Here is a 17,792-nt window from a genome sequence, read left to right on the forward strand (position 1 = left end):
AGGACTTATACACTTAATGGTAAGGTCCTCGGGATTGTTGCTGAAGAAAGAGACCTTGGAGTGCAGGTTCATAGCTCCTTGAAAGTGGAGTCGCAGGTAGATAGGATAGTGATGAAGGTGTTGGGTATGCTTTCCTTTATTGGTTAGAGTATTGAGTACAGGAGTTGGGAGGTCATGTTGCAGCTGTACAGGACATTGGTTAGGCCACTTGGAATATTGTGTGCAATTCTGGTCTCCTTCCTATTGAAAAGATGTTGTGAAACTTGAAAGGCTTCAGAAAAGATTTACAAGGATGTTGCCAGGGTTGGAGGATCTGAGCTACAGGGAGAGGCTGAACAGGTTGGGACTGTTTTCCCTGGACCGTCGGAGGCTGAGGGGTGACCTTATAGAGGTTTACAAAATTATGAGGGGCATGGATAGGATAAATAGACAAAGTCTTTTCCCTGGGGTCGGGGAGTCCAGAACTAGAGGGCAGAGGTTTAGGGTGAGAGGGGAAAGATATAAAAGAAATCTAAGGGGCAACCTTTTCACGCAGAGGGTGGTACGTGTATGGAATGAGCTGCCAGAGGATGTGGTGGAGGCTGGTACAATTGCAACATTTAAGAAGCATTTGGATGGGTATATGAATAGGAATGTTTTGGAGGGAAATGGGCCGGGTGCTGGCAGGTGCGACTAGACTGGGTTGGGATATCTGGTCGGCATGGACGGGTTGGACCGAAGGGTCTGTTTCCATGCTGTACATCTCTATGACTCTATGACTCTATAAGATATGTAAGAATAAGATCTACTCTAGATAGTTTGTAAAATGTCGCTATGCTTAAGTGCCATCTTGAATCCAATCGAACTCTTCCTGTGCACCTTCCAGAAGAAGGAAGAAGAACACATCTCATCCTGTTCCACAGTGAGGACCCTGGACTGAAAGTTTATCTTGGAGCGCTCTGAGGCAAAGCGCTTGCAGGCTCTTCATCTCCTGAAGATCCTCCGTGACATCAACTTCCATCACCTGAGGCAGGAACAAGTTCTGTAGCTTTTCTGGAGTTTGGACAGTTTCCCCCACCTCCCTCTCTCACTCACCTTCTGAACACCTTTGAGTGTCAAGGCTCTCTTGATATTCTCCTTGACTGTTTACCACCATTCCACTGGAAACTTTTTTAATACCTTTTGAATTCCTGAATGTATTCTGGGGTCAACAGTTTCACATTCAGCTTCCCCATTCCCTTGCCATCCCACTGGAAGTCCTGTTGGTGACAGTCAGCCAGCAGGAGACAATGGCCAGGGAAGAACAATGGCTTGACGTCAATGGATCTGACCTAGAACACTCAGGACACAAACAGGGAATAGACCTGCCTGACTGCGACCAGGTATATCTGTGCTGCATTCCATCTGCAGGGGTGCTGAAGACGTCGTGCAGCTTGGCATCTTTAACCATGTCCATCAGGAATCTGGATGTGCTGTCCAGTTTGCTAATAGCTCCTCAGGATCGTCCAAGCACATCGATAATGCAGTTGAAATCTCCAACCAGAATGACCGGTTGAGACGTTCCCAGCAGCAGTGGGAGCTGCTGCAGGACAGCCAGCCATTTGCTCTTTATCAGCAGGACATGATATGTTAATTAGTCTCAGAGAAACGTTCCTCCTATGAGGAGGCACCCGCTCACTACCTCCTTAGCCTCGGGGATGGTGAAATTGCCTCTGCACAGCAGAATATCCAGGCCAGATGAGTGCCAAGCTCTTGTTATGGTCTGCTCCAGGTTCAGAGCATCACTGTTCCCATCAACGGGAGCTGTAGTGCAATGGGTACTTTGTGAAACCTGACAGCAGGAGGTAGGGTTTCATCAGGCCACTCGCAATGTCTAGCTTTGGTTGGGAATTGCTCATCTCCTCCCCCATCTTAATGCTTTTCCTCTTTTCCTGTTTACAGTCATCCTCCTACACATCTTCATCAGAAGAGGAGCCGCTGGTGTGTCCTACGTGCTGTTGTCTGTTGCTGGCCTGTGGTCAATGGTCTGGTAATCTCTGTAATGTAGAATATGCGGGATTCCATGATAGTAATGTCATCGAATGTCAAGGAGTGATAGTTAGGTTGTCTCTGGCTGCAGATAGTTGTAGCCTGGCATTTCTGTGGTGCGAATGTTGCTCACCATATTTCAGCCGGAAGTTCAGTTTTGTTCAGGTCTTACCACATTTGGACACGGATTACTTCAGTATCTGAGAAGTCATGAATGGTGCTGAACATTCTGCAGTCACTGGTGAAGACCCCCACTTCTGACTTTATGATGGAGGGAAGGTCATTGATGAAGCAGCTGAAGGTGGTTGATCCAACAATCTTTGGGACATACGGCCTACATACCTAGCATCCCACCAGCCCAGAAATTCACATACCACAGTACTAATTTGTATGACTGGCAGAATGTCTTTTTGGATTGACTGCAGCATCCTGTCGGTGGTGTTTCTGTTGCATAGTGGCAGCGTGAAACAACTAGCTTCATCTATTGTTTAAATGTCTGAGATACCTCACCTTTCCAGGATAATCTGATGCAGACTGATGCTTTTCATTTGTTACAAATGAGGCCAATCTTAGAAGATAACTGTGTACCCCCAATGTATATACCGACCAGTGAAGAGAGTTTTCTGGTTGACAGTAACAGAGAATCTCTTGGCCAATGTCTCATTTAAAACATCAAGGAAAGGAAACTCATTTGATTATTCCATTCCAAACATGAATTTCAGCACAAGATGGCGTCCATTAATTCTTGTGAAGAGATTCTTATGTGCAGCTGTGCATTCAAATATCAGAAAACTATCATCATCATATCAGAAATAGGAAAGTCAACTCAACAAATAAGGCAAAAAACCATTCATTGGTTCAAACTCAAAGGTAGATGACAGAGGCTGGTGGTGAGGGGTTCATTTTCAGACTGGAGACCGGTGACCAGTAATGTACCACAAGGATCGGCGCTGGGTCCACTGATTTGGATGTGAATGTAGGAGGTATGGTTAGTAAATTTGCAGATTACAGCAAAAGTGGAGTTGTAGTGGACAACAAAGAATGTTACCTTAAAGTACAATGAGATCTTGATCAGATGGGTTAATGGGCCAAGAAGTGGCAGATGGAGTTTAACTTAGGTAAATATGAGGTGCTGCATTTTGGAAAGGCAAATCAGGGCAAGACTTACACACATAATGGTAAAGTCCTGGAGAGTTTTGTAGAACAAAGAGACCTTGGAGTGCAGGTTCATAGTTCCTTCAAAGTAGAATTGCACTAGACAAGGTAGTGAAGAAGACATTTGGTAAACTTGCCCTTATTGGTCAGTGCATTGATTATAGAAGTTGGGAGGTCATGTAGTAGCTGTACTGAACATTGATTAGGCCACTTTGGAATAAGGTATGCAATTCTGGACTCCGTGCTATAGGAAGGACGTTGTGAAACTTGAAAGTGTTCTCAAAAGATTTACAAGGATGTTGCCAGGGTTGGAGAATTTGAGCTGTAGGGAGAGGCTGAACAGGATGGGGCTACTTTCCCTGTAGTGTCGGAGGCTGAGGGGTGACCTTCTAGAGGTTTATAAACTCCTGAGGAGCATGGATAGGCTGAATAGCCAAGATCTTTTCCCCAGGGTGGGGGAGTGCAAAACTAGAGGGCATAGGTTTAAGGTGAGACAGGAAAGATTTAAAAGGGACCTAAGGGGCAACTTTATCAGCAGAGGGAAGTGTATGTATGAAATGGTTTGCCAGAGGAAGTGGTAGAGGCAGGTACAATTGCACGATTTAAAAGACATTTGGATTGGTATATGAATAGGAAGAGTTAGAGGGATATGGGCCAAATGCTGGCAAATGGGACTGGATTTATTTAGGATATCTGGTCGTCATGGATGAGTTGGACCCAAGCGTCTGTTTCTATGCTGTACATCGCTATGACTCTACTACTCTCTGACTCTATTTCTCAGCTTTCTGAGTTTACCATTTAAGCAAAAATAATCAGTGACCTTCCTAGATCTGTGGCATACAAAGATATCATTGTTGGTTATGCAGGAATCACACTGCCAATGACGAAGCAACCCATATTTTATGCCTAATTTTATGTTTCAGAGCTTGAAGGATGAATGAAATTGTCTCATGCCAACTGAGGTAAAAATAATCCCAATTGGGTCATTGATTGTTATTTTGGAAAGAATTCAAAGAAGATCAGATTCAGTGTATCAAAGACATTGAATGCTTAGCTGTTTGCAATTTCAGATGTGCACAACTTTGAATTCTATTTCGCCTCTGTCCTTCCAGATAGGAAGGTTTATTGGTCAGCGATTTCACACTGATACGCACCACAATGTTATCTTCAGCATAAAGTGATTGGTGCAAGAATCTTGCATTTCCCTAACACTTCATGGAGGAACCATATTTCTATTGATTAAACAATGCTTAATTTATCCTCAGGTTTCATATTATGAGCGCTGGGGAAATGAATGGAGCTGTTGTGTGACAAACGAGACAAAAATAGTTTTAAATGATGAAAGGTGTGACAGTTCTGAAAAGAAAAGAAAACATGCCTGTTAAATGACACTGGTTGTCACTAAACAAAATAAATCGGCAATCCCACTGAAAGGCTTTGTTTGAGACAAAGAGTGGAAAACTTCATATCAGCCAAATTGCAATTACTACAATAAAAACAAAGAACTGTGGATGCTGGAACTCTGAAATAACATGCAGCAAGTCCTGGAGCAACTCAGCAAGTCTGACAGTGGGTATGGAGCAAGAATTAGAGTTAATTGTTTCAAGTCTACTCTTGACGCTTCTTCAGAACGAGTGGTGGCTAGTCTGGGTGTAGGGTTGAGGCAAAGTGGATCGAGTAGGGGGAACATTCAGTGATTTCACCTGTCGAGTTCTCAATGATAATAGTATCCAAATTAGCAAAAGGAAATAATCACCAACGTTGTCTTCTCTCATCTTGTTGAGTCCAGAGAAGCAAAGTTTAAAAAAAAAACCATGTGTTGGTAACTGCAGCTTTGACCACAGTGTACCATATCAACTGTAAGTGGCTTGCAGTAGAGAACATGTTGTACTTTTCGATCCTCGGATACAGATAACAGCATTTTTCTACCGCTGTGCAAAAGAAGTTTGAATCTAAGGAAATGCCACAAAGCTATTTTTATGCTTTTCCTCCAATTCAGAGGTTAACAGGAGGGCACAAAGTTGTTTTTGTTTTTGTCTGTGACCAGCAAAGATGTTGGAAGGGCATCAAATTAATTTTGTACGTATGCAGGACCTATTGATAAATGTACATGGGCTACAAGTGACTGCATACAAAGAGTGGAATTCTTTGAAAAATATTCATTGCTAACTGGTGAAACGTTGCAAGGATTTTCTTAATTTAACTCATTTAAACCACAAGCGTCACAATGGTGAAATTTGAAGCTGTTACAATTTATTCACAACCTCATGGTGTTGTACTGAAAATGTCACAGCAAGCAAACATCCCAAACCACTTCACGTGTAACTTTAAAAAGCCTTTGCCTGTTGCCATTTCAATAAAAAGCAATGAGATATACAATCTGTTAACCTGTTCTTGGAGGTGTTCAATGCAATGAAAGCAGCAATGGCAACTATTACCTTACACATTGGTGATCTTGATAGCAATAAACTATTCCATTTTGCCCTTCCTGATGTGAAAGAAGTCCAATAACTCTTGGTGGTTTTACCTTTGCACTTTAGGTCAGAGTCACATCGCCTTGTATTGAAGTCCTACTCCAAGATGGAAACTTTGTTAATTTCCAAGTGAATTACTAAGAGCAGCAATGTGCTTCACATAAGTTATTGAAAGTGTTGTATTGCTGTTGAGAGAGAACTAAGAATTTCTCCTGGTGCATTGGCCAACATTCCTCCCTAATTACCATAGTCACTTGGTCATTTACCTTATTGCTATTTAATCAAATGACAGTAATGGGACTTCAAAGTAACTTGCTTGTAAAGTGGTTTTGAATATCTTCGAGAGAAATTCGAAGGTGAAATTTTCTTTACAATTTTTGCAAGCTTGAAGAATAACCATAAATTAACTCCTTACACAGACATGGCAATGCAGCACTGTATTGACGCCAGTGAATACCCTGCAATTTATTCTTTCCTTTATTAGAAACCTCACCTCCCACATAACTTTAAAAAAAACTCATTCATTGGATATATGCATCACTTGGCTGGGCCAGCATGTATGACCCCTATCTAATTGCATGGAAGAAGGATTTAATGATCTTTCTTCTTGAGTGGCTGAAGTCCATGTTCTGTAGGTAGACAAAATGTGCGTGTGTGTGTTCTGCATTTTGGCCCAGACACAGTAAAGGAACAAAAATATCTTTGCAAGTCAAGATATTGAGTGGCTTGGAGGGGAACTTGCAGTTTCTGATATTCCCATGTATCTGCTGCTCTTGTCCGTTAGAAGGTGTTGTCTTAGGATCTCTGATGAATTTCTGCTGTGCACTTTGTAGATAGCACACACTGCTGCTACTTAACATCAATGGTGGAGTGAAAGGATGTTTGTGGATGTGATTCCAAGCTGTGGTGTTCCAGATGGCAGCAAGCTTCTTGAGTATTGTTAGAATTCACTCATCCAGGCAATTATGGAGTATTCCATCACATTCTTGACTCGTGCTCTGTAGATGATGGACAGACTTTCAGGAGTCAGGACTTGAGTTACTCGCTGCAATATTCCTGGCCTCCTACCTGCTCTTGTAGACATAGTATTTAAATGGTTAGTCCAGTTTATTTTCTGGTTAAAGATAACTTCCCAGAATGTTGGTAGTGGGAGATTCAGCAGTAGTAATGCCATTGAATGTCATGAGATGATGCAGATGGTCATTCCCTGCCACTTGTGTGGTACAAGTGTTACTTGCCACTTTTTAGCTCCAACCTGGATATTGTCCATGCCTTGCTGCATTTGGGAATGGACTGGTTCTGTATCTGAGGAGTCAAGAATGGTGTCGAGCATCGAGCAATTATCTGTAAATATCCGTACTTCTAACCTGATGATAGAGGGGAGGTTATTGATGAAGCAGCTGAAGATGGTTGGGCCAAGGACACCACCGTGAGGAACTCCTGCAGACATGTCCTGGAGCTGAGATGACTAAAGTCCATCAACCTCAACCATTTTCCTTTGTGCCAGATACAACTCCAACCAGAGAGTTTTCCACTTATTCGCATTCATTCCAGTTCTGTTCGGGCTGTTTGGTGCTACACTCAGTCAACTGCAGCCTTGATGTCAAGGGCAGTCATTCTCATGTCACCTCTGCAATTAAACAATTCAGGGGCTGTTTCTTTTATCTATCACACGTTGTTTGTCAGGAATTCCACTCTATCAGAAACAAACTGATTATGTGTTACTGACTTGAGTGTTTTATGAAATGGAAAAGACATTAAGGTTTGTGTTTAGTTACAGTAAAAAAAGGTTGATGGATTTAAAATGACTGCATTTGCCATTTAGGGGTGCCATAAATTCCACAAGTCAATTTTAGTTTTTCATCTTGCAACCCAAGTTCAGTTATCTGAGACCCATTTATCGACAGTGCCTGAACAAATTTTATAATTTTAATGCTGACTATATGACAGCTTTGTATACAACTCTTCTCAATCTGAACTGAACTCAAACATCCTTCAGAATTTGGACCTAACCAAGCTGTAGGTGCAGAATTTGTACAAAGAAACCCCAATGACAGACTTTGAGATTAGCCACCATTGAGCCGACATAATACATATTTTGAGTTCCATTGTCATACTCACTATTCAATATTGCTTCAGTTTTTGTACATGATGTTGGTTATTGAATGGTAGCTTTCAATGTAGGAGATGAATGATGTTCTCTCCTCATGATTCAGTCGGCATGCCACTTTTATTTTAGCACAGAACACCCAAACTTCTCAACTTTCCAAAAAGAAAAATATTTAGCTCCATTATTCACTATTTTTAAATTGTCAGTTTATAATACAGGCCACATCTCTACCAGCTGCACTGAATCAGATTGTCCTGGCCTGATTGAGAAACAGGAACTGATACTTTTGACATTCTATCACCATGAATACTGTTTCACTGTTGATAAATACATGGTGCCAATTGAAAGAACATACCGTTGCCCCAGGCAACTTGACACCAGTGGCTTAAATGTATGACATTACAGAGACTGTTAACTTTCTGTTCCTTTAGTGACTTAATGCATTGTGCAACTGATCTCATCCGTATTCTCACACCTTGGCAGCTACTTTTGTTGCTGACCTGTTGATCAGGATAAATTTTATAGGAGATTTATTTTGGCTATATTGACTGTGAGCATCAGTGCCTACAGGTAGCTACACTCCAACATCACCACATTCAGGTCCCCTCGAAGTCACTCACCATCCTGACTCGGAAATGTATCATCATTCCTTCACTGTCGCTGGGTCAAATCCTGGAATTCCCTCCCTAAGGGCATTGTGGGTCAACCTACAGCACTTGGAGTGCTCCCGTTCAAGAAGGCAGCTCAACACCACCTTCTCAAGGATAACTAGGGTTGGACAATAAATGCTGGCCAGCCAACAACACCTGTGTCCCACAAGGGAACTTTTTAAAAAAGGTTTCTGTTTGCAGCCAGACTTTTGCAGAAGGGGGTTGAAAAGAGATTATACCTAATCCTATTGAGGGGAGTGGGAGAAGAGAGTTACAGGTGAAGTGATCCTAACAGCTAGTCATATCCACCCAGGTTCAGGGAACAACTTCACTGCTTGAACATCAATGAGGAACAAGGTGGGAGAGGTCTACATTTCTTAGTGTTGATATGCTTGCCTGAGTCATGGTGACCCCCAGGTTAAACCAGCTCCAGTTATCCCTGTATTTAATAGGAGAGCAGTCATAGAGTCAGAGAGATGTACAGTATGGAAACAGACCTTTTGAAACAACTTGTCCATGCTGACCAGATATCCTAAACTGACCTATTCCCATTTGCCAGCACTTGGTCCATATCCCTCTAAACACTTCCTGTTCATATATGCATCCATATATGCATGCCTTTTAAATGTTGTAATTGTCCCAGCCTCCATCACTTCCTCTGGCAGCTCATTCCATACATGCATCACCCTTTGCATGAAAAAGTTGCCCCTTAGATCCCTTTTAAATTTTTCCCCTCTCACCTTAAGCCTATGCCCTCTCGTTCTGGAATCCCCCAATCCAGGGAAAATACTTTGTCTATCTACCCTATCCATGCCCCTCATAATTTTATAAACCTCTATAAGATCACCCCTCAGCCTCTGACTCTCCAGGGAATACTGCCCCAAGCCTATTCAGCCTCTCCCTATAGCCCAATCCCTCCAACACTGGCAACATCCTTGTAAATCTTTCCTGAACCCTTTCAAGTTTCTTATGGCCTGCTAAGACTATGGCAACTTTACAATTGCTCACTCAAATCTTTGATTTACTTCAGCCAAAGGCCAGAACCAGGGAGTGCATTGCCGGAGGCTCTGAAGGTGGCTTTTGCCATCAATCTTTATGCATCTGGCTCCTTTCAGATTGGAGCAGATAATGTTTGCAGCTTGCCATCAGTTGTTTGTATACGGGAGGTCACTGAGGATCTGTTCTGGCAGAGAGCTGAATACATCTAACTCCCTCTTCACAGGGAGAGGCAGCTAGAGTGAGTCTGGGGCTTTGTAAGGATTGCTGGGAGCTCCATGCGTGGCAGGCACTAATGACAGCACAAGCTTACCTTGTGGGCATTTATGGGTCAAATCTGAGATGTAACCTGACTGAAGCAGGTTCTGCTCCCCCAGTGGTCAGCTGCTCTGTCCCGATACTCAGAGAATCATGCACATTGGCGCCCATGATCCCACCAGAAGCCGTTATACTTTTATTCTGCCATGGTCCTTCTCTGAGTTACATGTATCTGAGACCGAGTGACAATAGCGATTCTTTGGAGACTTGGCTCCTGATCCCTGTCTTCAGCGTCTATACAATAAGCGTGAAATGTAATGGAGAAACCAATGGTGTGTTGACCCTATAAGTTTGCCGCCTGGATTTATTTGGAGGAGCCCTGTGGAACTCAGCAATTTGGGTACAAGGAATTATGTTTGTCTGCTACATTCTGCACGACCTTCCCAAAATAAGGAGACATCATCAAGCCCCAGGTCTGCACTGGTCAGCGTGAACTCAACCTTGCCTCTCCATTCACACACCGTACCCGCGTCCCTCCCCGTCCCACGCCATCACACTGCCCGCTTGGCTAAAGTAAATCCAATGCAAAATAAAGATTCTACACCAAGTTTATAAATGATATGGCATATTTCATGCAGCTCAGCAATGGGTACCCCACTGTTCTGTAATGGAAAAGGACAGGCATCTGAGACTGGCTCCAGTCAGTCAGTATGACACAATGTGCTTTTGTCATGCGGTTGTCATTACTGAAGAATTGGCAGAGAATGCAAGCTGTGAGATCTGGGTGTGACAGTTGCAGCAATGCCTAGTATGTGAGAGTGAGGTGAAGCTATGAATGTTACTTTTGAGTCATGATCAGTGGACATTGTTGTAAGATGAAATGTAGGTGTGTAATGTATTCAGCAGTCATTGTGACAGATCCTGGCCACTCCTGTGAGGTTGTTGAACTTTTGCAATATTAGGTGTCAAAGAACTCATAGCAACCCTGGTGTATTCATTGGTATGCATCAAAAATCCAATTAACAATTTTTCAGTTTGATATGAAGAAGGTTAAACACGTGAAGTCACTTAAAAATTGCACCTTATTATTCACAATGTTAACGTCAATGGCATATATCCATTTTACAGCAGAAAGGGTGATAAAGAATGACCAAATGCGAAAGGTTTATTTCCTGGCATTCACCACCTCAGTTATCTGGCCCTCCTGTCTTCAGTCAGTTTGTCCTCATGGCTCCTGATGGATAAATCACATGTCTTTTCTCCTGTTCCTCCTTCACTGTGGTGACCCAGTGCCAGGTTGAGAGATTCTTGGAGATCACACTCTCTCTCTGTTGCACCACTCCTGTTCAGATTCTTTAGCAAGCAGTTTTGCAGCATCCACCTCCAGCCAGAAACCACCTCCCCTCAAAAGTATGCAGGTTATTTTAACTGGTGTTATCCTTGTACATACTCTGACACCCCACCTGAGGCAGGCAGCCACTCCACTGTGTGGTTAATGCTGGCTTCACGTAGCAACCTTGTAAATTAGCAGGCAACACAGAGTTTGTATGCTGTTTATGTGGGAGACAAAAAAAAACTGCAGATGCTGGAATCCAAAATAGACACATAGGAGGCTGGAGGACCATAGCCAAGCCAGACAGCATCAGGAGAAGTCAATGTTTGGGTGTAACCCTTCTTCCAGACTGGGGGTGGGTGTGGGGGGAGCTGCAGATAAAGAAGGTGGCGGAGGCAGGATGGTGAAGTGGGGATAGGTGAAGACAGGTAGAGGGTACGACCTGGTTGGTCAATGAGAGGAATGAATCCAGTTGGTGGCAGGGAGCAGTGGAAGGGAATCGGGGGATCGGAAGGGAGGTTATTTGAGATTGGAGAACTCAATGTTGAGTCCTACGGGCTGTAGGCTGCCCAGGCAGAAGATGAGGTGTTGTTCCTCCAACTTGTGATGTGGTTTGTTGTGGCAATGGACGAGGCCAAGGATGGTCATGTCAGAAAGGGAGTGGGAATGGGAATTGAAATGGGTGGTGAGTAGAAGGTCCAGTCGGCCCCTGCAGGCCTGGCTGCGATGCTTGGTGAGCCATTTCCTAAGTTTACGTTTGGTCTGCCCGATATGGAGAAGACCACATCAGGAGCACCTAATGCAGTACCGTGTATTTCAAGCCCCATATCCTTTTTTTGGGTTCATCAAGGTTTGTCATCAATATCCACACTCATGATGACTGCACACCAACATATGCCATTTTCTTCTGTGCCATGGTGCCCAATGTTAATATGAAGATTGCCAACAAAAAAGAGTTATTTGTAATCTGTTTTGAAATACCTGAAACTCTTCAGCATAGACTGTAAATTTGTGAAACACAGCACTGTATATAATTTGAGTGGCTAAAATAGGGCCTTGGATAGTGCTATAGAACAGAGAGACCTAGGGGATCAGGTACACAATTCTTTGAAGTTTGCATCACATGTTGACAGGGTGATTAAGAAGGTGTTTAGCATGCTTTCCTTCATTGCTCAGATTTTTAAGTGTAGAAGTTGGGATGTCATGTTAAGGTTATACAGGACATTAGTATAGGCCTTTTCTGGGGCTTTGTGTCCAGTTCTGGTTATCCTGTTATAGGAAAGATATTATTAAGCTGGAGAAGGTTCAGAAAAGATTTACGAGGTTTTTGCCAGGAATGGAGAGTTTGAGTTGTAAGGAAAGGCTGGATAGACTGGGACTTTTTTCACTGCATTGTCGGAGGTTAAGATTAGGTTAGATTATTTACAGTGTGGAAACAAGCCCTTCAGCCCAACAAGTCCACATAGACCCTCTGAAGAGCAACCCATTCAGACCCATTCCCCTACACCGAACACTACAGGCAGTTTAGCATGGCCAATTCCTCTGCAACATATTTGACTTCATTGGCGCCATCTCGTGCTCCTGCGAGGAGGTTGAGCAATTCATCAACTTCACCAAAACATTCCACCCCGACCTTAAATTTACCTGGACCATCTCTGACACCTTCCTCCCCTTACTGGACCTCTCCATCTCCATTAATGGTGACCGACTTGACACTGACATTTTTTACAACCCACCGACTCCCACAGCTACCTGGATTACACCTCTTCCCACCCTACCTCCTGCAAAAATGCCATCCCGTATTCCCAATTCATCCGCCTCCGCCGTATCTGCTCCCAGGAGGACCAGTTCCACCACAGAACACACCAGATGGCCTCCTTCTTTAGAGACTGCCATTTCCCTTCCCACGTGGTTAAAGATGCCCTCCAACGCATCTTATCCACAACCCGCCCCTCCGCCCTCAAGCCTCACCCCTCCAACCGTAACAAGGACAGAACCCCCCGGTGCTCACTTTCCACCCTACCAACCTTACCAACCCACATCATCCAAAGACATTTCCGTCACCTCCAAACGGACCCCACCACCAGGGATATATTTCCCTCCCCACCCATTTACGCTTTCCGCAAAGATTATTCCCTCCGTGGCTACCTGGTCAGGTCCACGCCTCCCAACAACCCATCCTCCCTTCCTGGCACCTTCCCCTGCCACCGCAGGAATTACAAAACCTGCGCCCACACCTCCTCCCTCACTTCCATCCAAGGCCTCAAAGGAGCCTTCCACATCCATCAAAGCTTTACCTGCACATCCACCAATATCATTTATTGTATCTGTTGCGGTCTCCTCTACATTCCCCCACCTTCCTCTCTGACCTATCACCTCCATCCCCACCCCCATTCATCTATTGTACTCTATACTACTTTCTCCACACCCCCACCCCTCTCTCATTTATCTCTCCACTCTGCAGGCACCCTGATGAGTGGAGGCATTCCTGATGAAAGGCTTTTGCCCAAAACGTTGATTTTCCTGCTCCTCGGATGCTGCCTGTCCTGCTGTGCTTTTCCAGCACCACTCTAATCTTAACTCTGGTTTCCAGCATCGGCAGTTCTTGTTTTTACCCAATTCACCTAACCTGCATGTCTTTTGGACCGAGGGAAGAAACCCACACAGACACGGGGAGAATGTGCAAAATCCACACAGACAGTCGCCCAAGGTGGGAATTGAACCCAGGTCTCTGGCATTATGAGGCAGCAGTGCTAACCACTGTGCCACTGTGCTACCATGGGGTGAATTCATGGAGATTTATGAAATCATGAGAAGATGAATAGCAGGTGTCTTTTCCTTAGGGTGGGGAATTTCAAGACTAGGAGATTTTTTAGATTAGATTACATTTTTTAGATTAGATTACATTACAGTGTGGAAACAGGCCCTTCGGCCCAACAAGTCCACACCGACCCGCCGAAGCGCAACCCACCCATTTACCCCTTACCTAACACTACGGACAATTTAGCATGGCCAATTCACCTGACCTGCACATCTTTGGACTGTGGGAGGAAACCGGAGCACCGGGAGGAAACCCACGCAGACACGGGGAGAACGTGCAAACTCCACACAGTGGGTCGCCTGAGGCGGGAATTGAACCCGGGTTTCAGGCGCTGTGAGGCAGCAGTGCTAACCACTGTGCCACCGTGCTGCCCACTGCACATTTTTATTTAATGTGAGAGGAGAAATATTTTAAAAAGAAATGAGGGGCAATTGAGGAGTAGTTTGTGTAAGAGATAAACTTCCACAGGAAGTAATGGATGTGGGTTTAGTTACAATGTTTAAAAGACATTTGGATTAGTAAATGAATAAGAAATGTTTGGAGGGATATGGGCCAAGTGCAGGCAGGTGGGACGAGTTTAGTTTGGGATTATGGTCAGAGTGGAATGGTTGGACCAAAAGGTCTGTTTCTGTGATATATGACTCTATCTCAGTTTGATATCACAAATGTAACAGCCTGAGGGCAATTCACTCCCCCAACCCACATTTAAAAGTCAAACTGTTCTGATTCAACATGCAATAGTACAGTAAAACAATCAAATTCCTGCGGCTAACTCACAGCAAATTTAATTCGTTTGCCAAATTTTGTTTTTGTTGTCTCCCCATGACAAACATGTCCCAACTGAATTGCAAAGGATTGAGTGTAATTTCCCACGTCGGTTTGTGGATCACGAACTTGGACATGACGAATACTGGCTGCGCCACTGATTGAAGAACCACATGAAGTCCCTTGTGTCTTCCAAATAAAGCACCGTTAGACATGATGTTCTTTTTTGTCAGGTTGTGCTGTTTATTGGGAACTGTAGCTGCAGGAAGATGGCCAATGCTATCAGGCAGGTAAAGGCAGGCTTCCACATGTAAAATGATGAGGTCTCTGGATTTGCTGCTGGAACATATGGATTATGTGGAGGGAAAGCAGAGGCACTGAAGTGGGGTAATATTAACCTACTTTATCCCTCTGCAGACTGATGGAGATTGAATACAATGCAGATTTACATAGTGCCCAATTGTACTGTCAATTGAAAAGAGTATGACTCAGGGAATTAAATCAGTGTTCCACTTAATCCTGTTGACTTCTTGAATTAAAATTGTCTCCAAGCAGTTTCCTAGTTTTGAGCTCCTTGGGAAAGAATGAATCAACGTTTGTGATGATTCAATTAGTGTTGCAAAAATAAGAGGATTGTTTCCTATTTGAACAGGGATTATCTACGAGCCAGAGTCAGAATGACTGCTTGGTGTGACATTGCTGTCGGATATTAACAAAACTCACTTTAGTCTTTAGGAAGGTTGGAAAAAGCTCAATCATTGCACACTTTCAGGAATGGTCTCTTCACATTCTTGGAGCAGATGATGAACCACTTAATAGGAAGTACAGTTCATGAAGGAGTGGCATGCTTAAAATAAAAAGGGGACAAATCATTTCAAAGTCAAGGGCTGTTTCAGGGCCCCAGTTTAATGGAGGTTGCTGTAACCTGCATCAGGTCAGGTTTGAAATGGTGGTTAGCCTCAGTCGCTGGCCCTCCTTTGGTCTGGGGAAGTAACACTCTGCTCTGATTAAAGGCAATGGACAAAGCAGATCACCAGGATGACTTATTTTGAATTTGCTGCAGGTAGAGCTTGAAACTGTTGGAGTGAAAATGTAAATTTCATGTCATTTCTGCTCCATTCCACCACAGCAAGGAAACTGTAGAGAGTCTGATAATTACAAAAATATCCCAAGAGTCATGATAATGAAAGATCTGGGTTTTATTCTGAGGAAGGAATGTCAATCCCGTTGCAATAGTCACCTACTAAAAATAAAGGTGCTATTTCAATGCAAAACCTTCAAATGCTGAACTCTTCGGTACAAGTAGCAACAGAGTGGCATGGTGGCTCAGTGGTTAGCACTGCTGCCTCACAGCACCAGAGTCCCTTGGTCGATTCCAGCCTTGGGTGACTCTGTGTGGAGTTTGCGCATTCTCCCTGTGTCTGTGTGGGTTTTCTCTGGGTGCTCCGGTTTCCTCCCATCGTCCAAAGATGTGCAGGCCAGGTGAATTGGCTATGCTAAATTGCCCATAGTGTTAGGTGCATTAGTCAGAGGGAAATGGGTCTGGGTGGGCTCCTCTTTGGAGGGTCAGTATGGACTTGTAGGGCCAAAGGGCCTGTTTCCACACTGTAGGGAATCTAATCAACAGATTGTTCCTTCAGTAAAGTTGCTCTTTTAAAGAGGCATGTCTGAAGTCAAGATCCTTGTTGCATTTGCTACTTTGGGAACTGCTGTAGGTCAGGACCCTGGACGCTCAACACATGTTACATTAAAAGCATGCAGATATTTGTTTCCAGTTAAGCACTCTGTTGTGGTTAAGGTAAGCTGTTTCATGTGTTCAAATAAATAAGGGAAGCGAAACTATTGCTTTAGGCAGCAGCAGGGTAAAGTGGAGGGGTGTTGGTGGGGAGTCTTGAAGATTATCTAAGGGGAAAGATCCATTAGTCAGGTTCCAAAATGGGGGTGATAGGGGTTTTACAGTGGTGGACTGCCCCTTGCAAAGTGGTTAATGCAGAAGCTTGAAAGGGAAATTTTGCTTAGTGGAGGCTAGGGGGAGTTTACATAAAATGAATAATCTTGCAATAAGACACTTGAAGGTATCTCCGATGTGGTGCATATCTGAATAACTGTGGTTGACAATCCCGTCAGTTTACTGAGATCAGCATTGGGAATAGTTGAGGGGGACTCCATGCTTAAAATGTTCCTGTATTTTTCTTCGTCTGGAACCAGAAGACACTTGTTGGATTAATGACAAAAAAAGACAAAATCTTGAAAATTGCTCTCAGGTCTGGCAGGAACTGTGAAGAGTGAAGCGAGAGCGCAAAACTTGCATTCCCCTGGGTTGGCAGGCATGGGGGAGGTGGGGGCAAGTGGTGGAGGAGGGGGGTGGGGTGGGGGGGGGGGGGGTTGACTCTTTGCCTTTCTCTTGACTATCCTTTGGTAGTTTGCCCATGGGAAATAAGGCATTGGGTGGGCCACTTGGGTAAACTGAGGCCTTTAGTTGCTCAATTGCTGAACACTTCAGGGTCTCTTGCCGCTGCCACCAGGGTTTGATGGGTGAAGCTGGCATGAGGTATGTTTGGACAAGGTATTATTTGTCTATTTGAGCTACCATCCCCCACCCCGCAACCTCCATTCCTCAGCATTTCCCTGATTCCAGTCCATCCCAATTTCTCTCCTACATACCTCTCTCACCAGGTTCATCTCAATCAAGTCCCAGTGACATACATTTGCCTGTAAGGTGTCCTTCTCCAGAGACTGCCTGCAGTTTCAGCAGTGGAGGTCCCAGCTTTCAGTGACAGTGCTCGGACAAGAAACCAATGAACTGGTGTTTTAAAAAATTCTCAAGGTCAAGGACCAGGCTCGCAGGAAAGTAGTCTGACACAGAACAAACAGCCAAGAGGCGAGTCTGCTAGAATATAAGTGTTTTATTCCCCGCAGCGTCGCCACAACCAGGTCTCGTACTTACAACGGGTCTGGTTTATACTCACTCTACGTGTTACCGGAACTGGGAGCCGTCAGTTCTCGTAGAGCGGTTGCCAACAACCCACGCTCGGCGGTTAAACGCAACCCCGGAGCAGACTCTACCGAACTGGAGACTTTTCCAGCTGATATACTCTTTTCGAGATCTAAACATTCATGTGAACAGCAGAGCAAGGCTGAAAAACACATTCCATTCTGGTCACATACAGATAAGAAGATTCACACGGGAAGGTGTGTAATAAGATTCACACGGGACTAAGCG

The sequence above is a fragment of the Chiloscyllium plagiosum genome, unplaced genomic scaffold (assembly GCF_037043375.1).
Source record: "Chiloscyllium plagiosum isolate Xiang-an unplaced genomic scaffold, Cpla_swu_hap1 HiC_scaffold_9, whole genome shotgun sequence".
Classification (NCBI taxonomy): Eukaryota; Metazoa; Chordata; class Chondrichthyes; order Orectolobiformes; family Hemiscylliidae; genus Chiloscyllium; species Chiloscyllium plagiosum.